General features: G+C 47.8%; 1 long non-coding RNA gene across 2 annotated transcripts; it reads right to left on the minus strand.

Moving 5' to 3' along the window:
* Window positions 1–5,799: 5,799 nt before the first annotated feature.
* Window positions 5,800–6,341, minus strand: LOC135256774 (uncharacterized). Of its 2 annotated transcripts, none has more exons than XR_010330528.1 (3): window positions 6,249–6,341; window positions 6,056–6,158; window positions 5,800–6,008 (listed from the first exon to the last, which is right to left on the minus strand). It is a non-coding gene; the product is annotated as an uncharacterized LOC135256774 (long non-coding RNA). The 2 variants fall into 2 exon arrangements; XR_010330526.1 differs by having other exon boundaries at window positions 6,056–6,173; window positions 6,234–6,337.
* Between the last annotated feature and the right edge of the window lie 2,005 nt (window positions 6,342–8,346).

The following is an 8,346-nucleotide window of genomic DNA, read 5'->3' on the forward strand; positions in this document are numbered from 1 at the left end:
GAAACAAAGAGTGTCTTTGACATTTCAGGGCTGGAAGCCCAGATAGCAGCCTGTACTTTTCCCTGGAAGTGAGCCAGCACACAAAAACACACACACACACACACCACATACACACAAACACACACATGCGCACATACACACACACATGAACACACACACACACACAAACATGAACACACACACACACACATGTACATACACACACACACACACGCGTACACACACACACACACACACATATGTGCACACACACACATACACACACGCGTACACACACACACAGGGTTGTTTGGGTTTGTAGGGAGGTTTCGGTTGATGGGGAGGTTGGGTTGGTGGGGAGGCTGGGTTAGTTGGGAGGGTGGGTTGATGGAGAGGTTGGGTTGGTGGGGAGGCTGGGTTAGTAGGGAGGTTGGGTTGGTGGAGAGGCTGGGTTGTAGAGGGTTGTAAGAAGCTGTGATGGAGAGCTGTGTTTTGCAGAGGTGGGTTGGTGAGGCTGGTCTAGTAGGAGGTGGCTTGTAAGAGCTCAGTTGATGTAGGCTGTTAGTAGTGGGTGGGTTGGTGGAGTGTTGGTGGGTGGTTGTGAAGCTAGTTAGTAGAGGTGGGTTGTAGATAGCTCAGGCTGGATGTTAGTAGAGTGGTGGGTCTGTAGAGAGCTAGTTGATGTGAGTGGTTAGTAGAGTGGTGGTTGGTGGAGAGCTGTGTTGTAAGTGGTGGTGTGTGAAGCTGGTTCGTAGTAGGGTGTTGTGTAGAGGCTCAGGCTGGTGTAAGTGGGTGGTTGGTGGAGGTCTGGTTAGTGGAGGTGGTTGGTGAGGCTGGTTGATGTGAGGTGGTGTGGGAGGTTGGTGGAGAGGCTGGGTTAGTAGGGAGGTTGGGTTGGTGGAGAGGCTGGGTTTATTTAAAGAAAGATGTGAACTCATCTGTTGCTATGCCAGAGGTGGTTTCTTGCCTGTCTCCATAGAAACAGCTGCTGGCTTTCTCTGCATGCATCTTTATGTGTGTGCGTGTGTGTGTCTGTGTGTGTGTGTATTGGTTGGGTGTGTGTGTGAATGTATATGTCTGTCTGTGTATGTGTATGTGTGTGTGATTATGTGTGTGTGTGTGTGCATGTGTGTGTGTGTGTGTGTCGGTGCGTGTCTGTGTTTGTGTGTGTGTGTGTGTGTGTGCGTGTCTGTGTTTGTGTGTGTGTGTGTGCGCGTGTCTGTGTGTGTGTGTGTGTATTGGTCGGGTGTGTGTGTTTGTGTGTGTGTATTGGTCGGTGTGTGTGCGTGTCTGTGTTGGTTAGTATTGGTCGGTGTGTGTGCGCTGTTTGTTGTTGTCGTGGTGTGATGGTGTGCTGTGTGTGTGTGTATCCGTGTGTGTTGTCGGTATGTGTGGTGCAAATGGGACATCGGTGTTGCTAGTCTTTCTATCACCCTCTGAACCTGATAGCTGAACTAGTGGTTACCATGGAAACGCACACAGCAGCGCTGGGAGGATAGAATATGTCCTTGCCACAGGGCTGTTCTGAGCGTGTGCAGTGGGTGATGGGGGAGGGGGGTGGGGGCACTCGTGCTATAGAGCTCACCTGTACACCTGCCCATTACACTGGACACATCAGAGTTCACCCTGCGTATTTACATGCCCAAAGGACCACAATGCACTGGGTGTCTGTACACTCTTCCAAAGTAGAGCATGTGGGGCTACAGTTCCCCCTAGTGGGCAAGAGATGTGAGGCAACTTCATGTCCTTGTTTACATTTGAATTTCCTGGGTCACATGAAGCTGTAGTGTCCTATAGATGCTATAGTGTTTTACTGCAATTATGCAATTAAAATGAATGCACAGACAAACCTGCCTGTCAACAACAACCACAGTCTTCCTCTCTCCTCCACTCTCTCTCTGTCCATCCCCTCTGCTTTTCACTCCCTTTCTCTCTCTTTCTCCCTCTCTCCCTCCCTCCCTCCCTCCCTCGCTCTCTCTCCCTCCCTCCCTCCCTTTCTCTCTGTCTCGCTCTCTTCCTCCCTCTCTCTCCATCCCTCCCTCTCTCCCTCCCTTCCCTCCCTCTCTCTCCTCCCTCCCTCCCTCCTCTCCTCCCTCCCCCCTCCCTCCCTCTCTCTCCCTCCCTCCCTCCCTCCCTCTCTGCAGGTAGGTGAGCTCCCTGAGATGACGGAGGTGGAGCCGGTGTTGGACTTCGCTTCGTCGGGTCGCTCCGGTCGGCGGAATGCCCTGCCGGACATTCTGGGGTCACCTGCGGGGGTCAGCCCCTCCGACCTGCCACTCAAACTGGCCGAGCTGTCACTCACAGGTGAGCTCTGTCACTCACAGGTAAGAGCTCCTACTGCCCCTCACAGGTGAGCTCTGTCACTCATGGGCATGGAGCTTTCCCCATCACACTCAAAACCTCAACACTGTCCCTCAACCAAACACTGTTCCTTACCCAAACACTGTCCCTAACAAAAACACTGTCCCTAACCCAAACACTGTCCCTAACCTAAACACTGTCCCTAACCCAAACACTGTTCCTTACCCAAACACTGTCCCTAACCTAAACACTGTTCCTTACCCAAACACTGTCCCTAACAAAAACACTGTCCCTAACCTAAACACTGTCCCTAACCCAAACACTGTCCCTAACCCAAACACTGTCCCTTACCCAAACACTGTCCCTAACAAAAACACTGTCCCTAACCCAAACACTGTCCCTAACCCAAACACTGTCCCTAACCTAAACACTGTTCCTTACCCAAACACTGTCCCTTACCCAAACACTGTCCCTAACCCAAACACTGCTCCCAACACTGCTCCCAACACTGTCTCTTACCACTGTCTCTCTACTAAACCTGCTTCTCTCTCTCCTTCTCTCTCTCCTCTTCTCTCTCTCCTCTCCTCTCACTCTTCTCTCCTGTCCTAACTTGACACATTTTAACAGGTTTTGTAAATATATTAGCATTTAGTGTGATAACCAAACGGAATGCTAATTATGTACCTTCTCCCCCCCCCCCCCCCCCAATGGCCGACGGTGCTCAGACCCCCAGCACTGAAACACTGTCCCCCCTGCAGGCAGCACAGAGGCAGGATGGTCGTACAGGGGAGGGCTGCCCCCACAGCCCAGCATTGCAGAAAATGGCGAGAGAGAGAGGAGGGGAGAGAGAGTGAGGAAGGATGACTGCAATACTAGCCTGCTTAAACAACACTGCAGTGGCCGACTGGCACAAGGCACACTGCTTGGGCCTGGGGCCGCGTGGTGGGAGGTACTGTTCCTAACCCCTATCTGCCCCACCCCACCCACCCAAAAAAACAGACATGGATGGGTTTGGAGACAATTGTAGAGACAATATATTTCATTTAAAAAATAAATGAATAAAAACAACGCCAGACACTGCAGCAGGAGATTCAGTGGAGGAAGAAACAGGAACTTCTTATTGTGGGCTTTGCTGGATTTCCCCCACCATCTCTCTCCTGTTTTTAGACCCCCAGCACTGAAGAGGCTCCGCCCCCTGCAGGCAGCACAGAGGGGCAGGATGGGTCGTAGCAGGGGGGGAGGGGGCGCCCCACAGCCCAGCATTGCAGAAATGGGAGGAGGAGGAGGAGGAGGAGGGGAGAGAGAGGAGGGGAGGAAGGGATGACTGCAATGAGCTAGTCTGCTTAAACACCAGCTGCAGTGGCGACGGCAGCAACGGGCAACTGCTTGGGCCTGGGGGGGCCGCGTGGTGGGGGAGGTACTGTTCCTAACACCCCCTATCTGCCCCCCCCCCCACCCACCCCAAAAAAACAGACATGGAATGGGTTTGGAGACAATTGTAGAGACAATAATATTTTCATTTAAAAAAATAAATGAATAAAAACAACGCCAGACACTGCAGCAGGAGATTCAGTGGAGGAAGAAACAGGAACTTCTTATTGTGGGCTTTGCTGGATTTCCCCCACCATCTCTCTCCTGTTTTTAGTATGATCTTTTCTAAGTGAAGTCCATGTTGTGGATTTACATGGGAAAACCCTTTCAGAAGGGCTTCTAATGTTTGTCTGTTGTCCTGCCATTTAAAGAAAAAGATGGCCTCAGTTTTCAGAAGAAAACGGCGGGTGTATGCAAGCGTAAGTCGTGGAAGCGCGGGCTGACAGGTGCCTGCAGTCACAGCTCGCGCTAGTGAAGAAGCAGCCATCGCAGGGTCCTGGAGACCTCGGACTACAGAGCGGAGGTGCTGAGAAAATGTCGCAAAGGCTCTGAAAGAGCATTGAAAGGGTGTTGTGTGCCAGCCTAGCCTGGTGTTCTCCGAATGGGTGCGGGCGTTGGGGTGCTGAATGAGGGCGGTGTTGGGGTGTTGAATGGGTGCGGGTGTTGGGGTGCTGAATGAGGGCGGTGTTGGGGTGTTGAATGGGTGCGGGCGTTGGGGTGCTGAATGAGGGCGGTGTTGGGGTGTTGAATGGGTGCGGGCGTTGGGGTGCTGAATGAGGGCGGTGTTGGGGTGTTGAATGGGTGCAGGCGTTGGGGTGCTGAATGAGGGCGGTGTTGGGGTGTTGAATGGGAGTGGGTGTTGGGGTGGTGGGGGTGGGTGTTGGGGTGCTGAATGGGGGTCTGTGGGGATCTCCGATGGGCAGAGAGTGTGGGATGTTTAGAGTTATGTAGCAGAAGCCAGTACCCTGATAACTAGCCAAGTTCTACTGGAGGACCACGTTTCTCCTGTTTGGACCATGTTCCTCCTGTTTGGGACCATGTTCCTCCTGTTTGGGACCATGTTCCTCCTGTTTGGACCATGTTCCTCCTGTTTGGACCACGTTCCTCCTGTTTGGGACCATGTTCCTCCTGTTTGGACCATGTTCCTCCTGTTTGGGACCATGTTCCTCCTGTTTGGGACCATGTTCCTCCTGTTTACTGTGTTCTTTTGCCTCGGGATGTTTCTGGAAGAAGGAAAAAGCTTGTTGACCAAAAATAGACCAGCACTGCCAATCCTTAGAATCTGTTTCTCAGCTGCCTATTTCAAATGGGCCCTGTTAGTCAGAACAGCACAACTGCCCTTACCCCAGGGCTGGGAGCAGTTCTACTGCCCTTACCCCAGGGCTGGGAGCAGTTCTACTGCCCTTACCCCAGGGCTGGGAGCAGTTCTACTGCCCTTACCCCAGGGCTGAGAGCATTTCTACTGCCCTTACCCCAGGGCTGGGAGCAGTTCTACTGCCCTTACCCCAGGGCTGGGAGCAGTTCTACTGCCCTTACTGGATTTAGTTTCATTTCCTGAGTTAGCTGAATTTAAATGTAACTGATCTGAACCCTTTCCCATGATTGTTGGCATTAAGATTTTTTTTTTAAAATAGCACTTGGCCTCAGCTTTAGAAATGAGAATGGATGTTTTGATGCTCTAGATGTCCTTCCATACCTTAAAGCTCAGTGACCTTTGAGGCACTCAATGACTTTTTAGGCCTATAAATCGAATCCCCCTCGCCCCCGCTCCAAAAACGACCAAGGTTTTTATCACAAAGCTGCGTCTGTGGAAGCAGGCGTGCTGTCACCGTGGCGACGTCTCCAAACAGACGGCCGACTGTGCGAGCAGACGGAGAGGAAAGTGCCATCCTGTGCGTCTGTTTCCCTCCGACGGAGTTAGCACTGCGGCTCGCCTGCGCTCCACAGCACTCTCACCAGGGCCAGAAAGGCTGGTCATCATCAGCAACTGTTAGCCTGAGTATAACACAGTCTCTTGGGGGGGAATGTGTCTTCAACACTAAATCATTTACACACAGCGAGATTCTGTTATTCACTCAGAACAGGCCTGAAGCATTTGGGTGGACAGCCTCAGCTTTTTTAAACCTGTCCTGTAGGGGGAAGGTTCTGTTTGTTTGGTTTTTTTTGAGGGGAGGCTCCATCTTGAAGCAGAACAGAGAGCTCAGCTGCTCTCATCTCTTTATGTTTTACCCTGACTATTATAGACCTGACTATCATAAACCTGTCTGTCATAAACCTATCATAAACCTGTCTATCATAAGCCTATCATAAGACTGACTATTATTAGCCTGACTGTCATAAACCTGACTATCATGAACCTGACTAATCATAAACCTGACTATCATGAACCTGACTAATCATAAACCTGACTATCATGAACCTGACTATCATAAGCCTGACTATTATGAACCTGACTATCATAAACCTGACTATCATTAACCTGACTCATAAACCTGACTATCATAAGCCTGACTATCATGAACCTGACTATCATGAACTTGACTATCATAAGCCTGACTATCATTAACCTGACTATCATAAACCTGACTATCATTAACCTGACTATCATTAACCTGACTGTCATAAAATTATAGTCATAAACAGCACTTTGTGGCAGTTCTGTTATCTACCTGATATGATCCACTCCTACCAACAAATACGGTGTAACTGAATCATTGATTAGATGAATAACCCTGTGTTTACTTTACTTTGTTAATTAATTTGTTATTTAATTTGTTATTTCTGTCTACCAGATACGTGCAATCACACATGTGGGTATGGCTCTTTGTACCCTGTGGTCCTACTGATACTAAATGCATTTTTGTTCAGAGGATGGATCATGATGGATCCATGAGAGATAAAACCTTTGGGCCCTTATAAAATGTTTGGGTAGAGATGTGTATTGTATGCAAAATCAAAGAAAAAGGCTTATAAACTGCAAAAAAAGAGTTCCTGCCAGAACCTCTGGCCAAATATCTCATTCATTTTAGTGTCACACTTTGGAAAGCTGATGCCCGTCCTCTTCTATGACAAACCAACGTGCCGCCTGATAGAAAGACAAGTTCTCTCCTTTAATTGTACATACTATCGTGTCATCAGTGGCGGATATTTCAATTCATGTGTTCACATATATGAATATAATCGTGTATCTGTTTTATATTTGAAGTGTGTGGGCTGTTTTGTGAGATGTCAAATTTCTTCTCCATCATGAAAATGGAGAAGTCCATCTCCCTGATTATCACGAATAAAATCTGAACAAATTCACAGTGTTGTTATGAATCAAGGAAATGAAATAAGCTTGATTTTCAGAAAATGTGAAACAAAGAAATGCCTTTATTTGTACCGATTTTTTTAACAGTATGTTTATTTCATTGACATAAATGTATATATTGATGCTGTTATGTGATCATGTCATAATAAACCCTCATATGTAAGATTTTGGTGGTTTGATCAAATGCAGGGGAGGTAATTAGGTAGCCAGAAGTAGCAGGCCAGTGCACCCTGCCATTTCCACAAAGTTCTGCGGGATCTGTAATGACCACACTAGCTCAGGACCTGGGTTTAACCTGAATCAAAGTCACCTCCTGCAGCACAGTGTCCCCATCGCAGGGGGAGAGGAGAGGCCAGCACACGGCTCTTCCTGTAGCAGCAGCAGGGTTTATTTGAGGAGGGTTTAGGCATCACGCACATTATAGATGAAGCATTGTTATCTCCTCTCTCATTGGCCAGTCATCAGGGAGGACACGCTTATTCTACAGCTCTGCACACAGACCCTTTTCCTTGGAAAGTGAAGATCTCTCGTACTAGTTAAACCATGTAGACAGCCAGGCAGCCAGTGTTCTCTGAGTCACTCCTTTCAAAGATAAATTTTAATAAGGGAACAGCTGCTCCCCCTAAAATGTAAAAATGCAATAATTATACTGTAGATATCACATGAGCATGCTTGCCAACTCTTCCAAAGTCTTCACCTTCTCCTTCACAAGGTATGCAAGTACAAACTGTTTCAATTATCATTAAAGGCAAAGGTTAAGAACAGATGTTGACTGAATCAAATACATGTGTTTAACAAATGACCAAAACTATAATTACCAAACAGTGTTACTTGGGAAAGAGAACATTCAGCATTAAGGAAAATCAGAGTTGAGCACAGTCAAGAATTAAAGACAAATATGTTTTGGAATAACTGACAAATATTTTCAAAATCAAGAACGCAAAATGGCCTCAGCATTCAGTCTGTACACACACGACATCATGCATGCTGTACAAAATAAATATAGTCATATTATGCATAACATGGTCATTTTTACTCTGTCACTGAGTTAAAGGCTTCTCTCAGAACAAGGTTACCTACATAATTCAGTGCATTCAGAACTGACCTCTATTTAAGGCCTGAGAAAATTCTCTTTAAATGCTTGTATGATCACAATTTCACCACTAGATGGGACCACTCTTTAAATTTGAAAGGCTGGCACCGCCATATTATGCGTGGTTCGTTAGGAGGCACGTGCTCTGTTTAGTCCCAAAGCCTTGTTACAGCAGCAGTGTAATGATGGTGCTTTATTTGCCATTCTCGTTTGTGTTTGTATTTTAAATTAGTGAGTGATTATTTAATTTTGAGATGACATGCTGGACAGCTGTTCTGCATATTTGTGTGTT

The sequence above is a fragment of the Anguilla rostrata genome, chromosome 1 (assembly GCF_018555375.3).
Source record: "Anguilla rostrata isolate EN2019 chromosome 1, ASM1855537v3, whole genome shotgun sequence".
Lineage (NCBI taxonomy): Eukaryota > Metazoa > Chordata > Actinopteri > Anguilliformes > Anguillidae > Anguilla > Anguilla rostrata.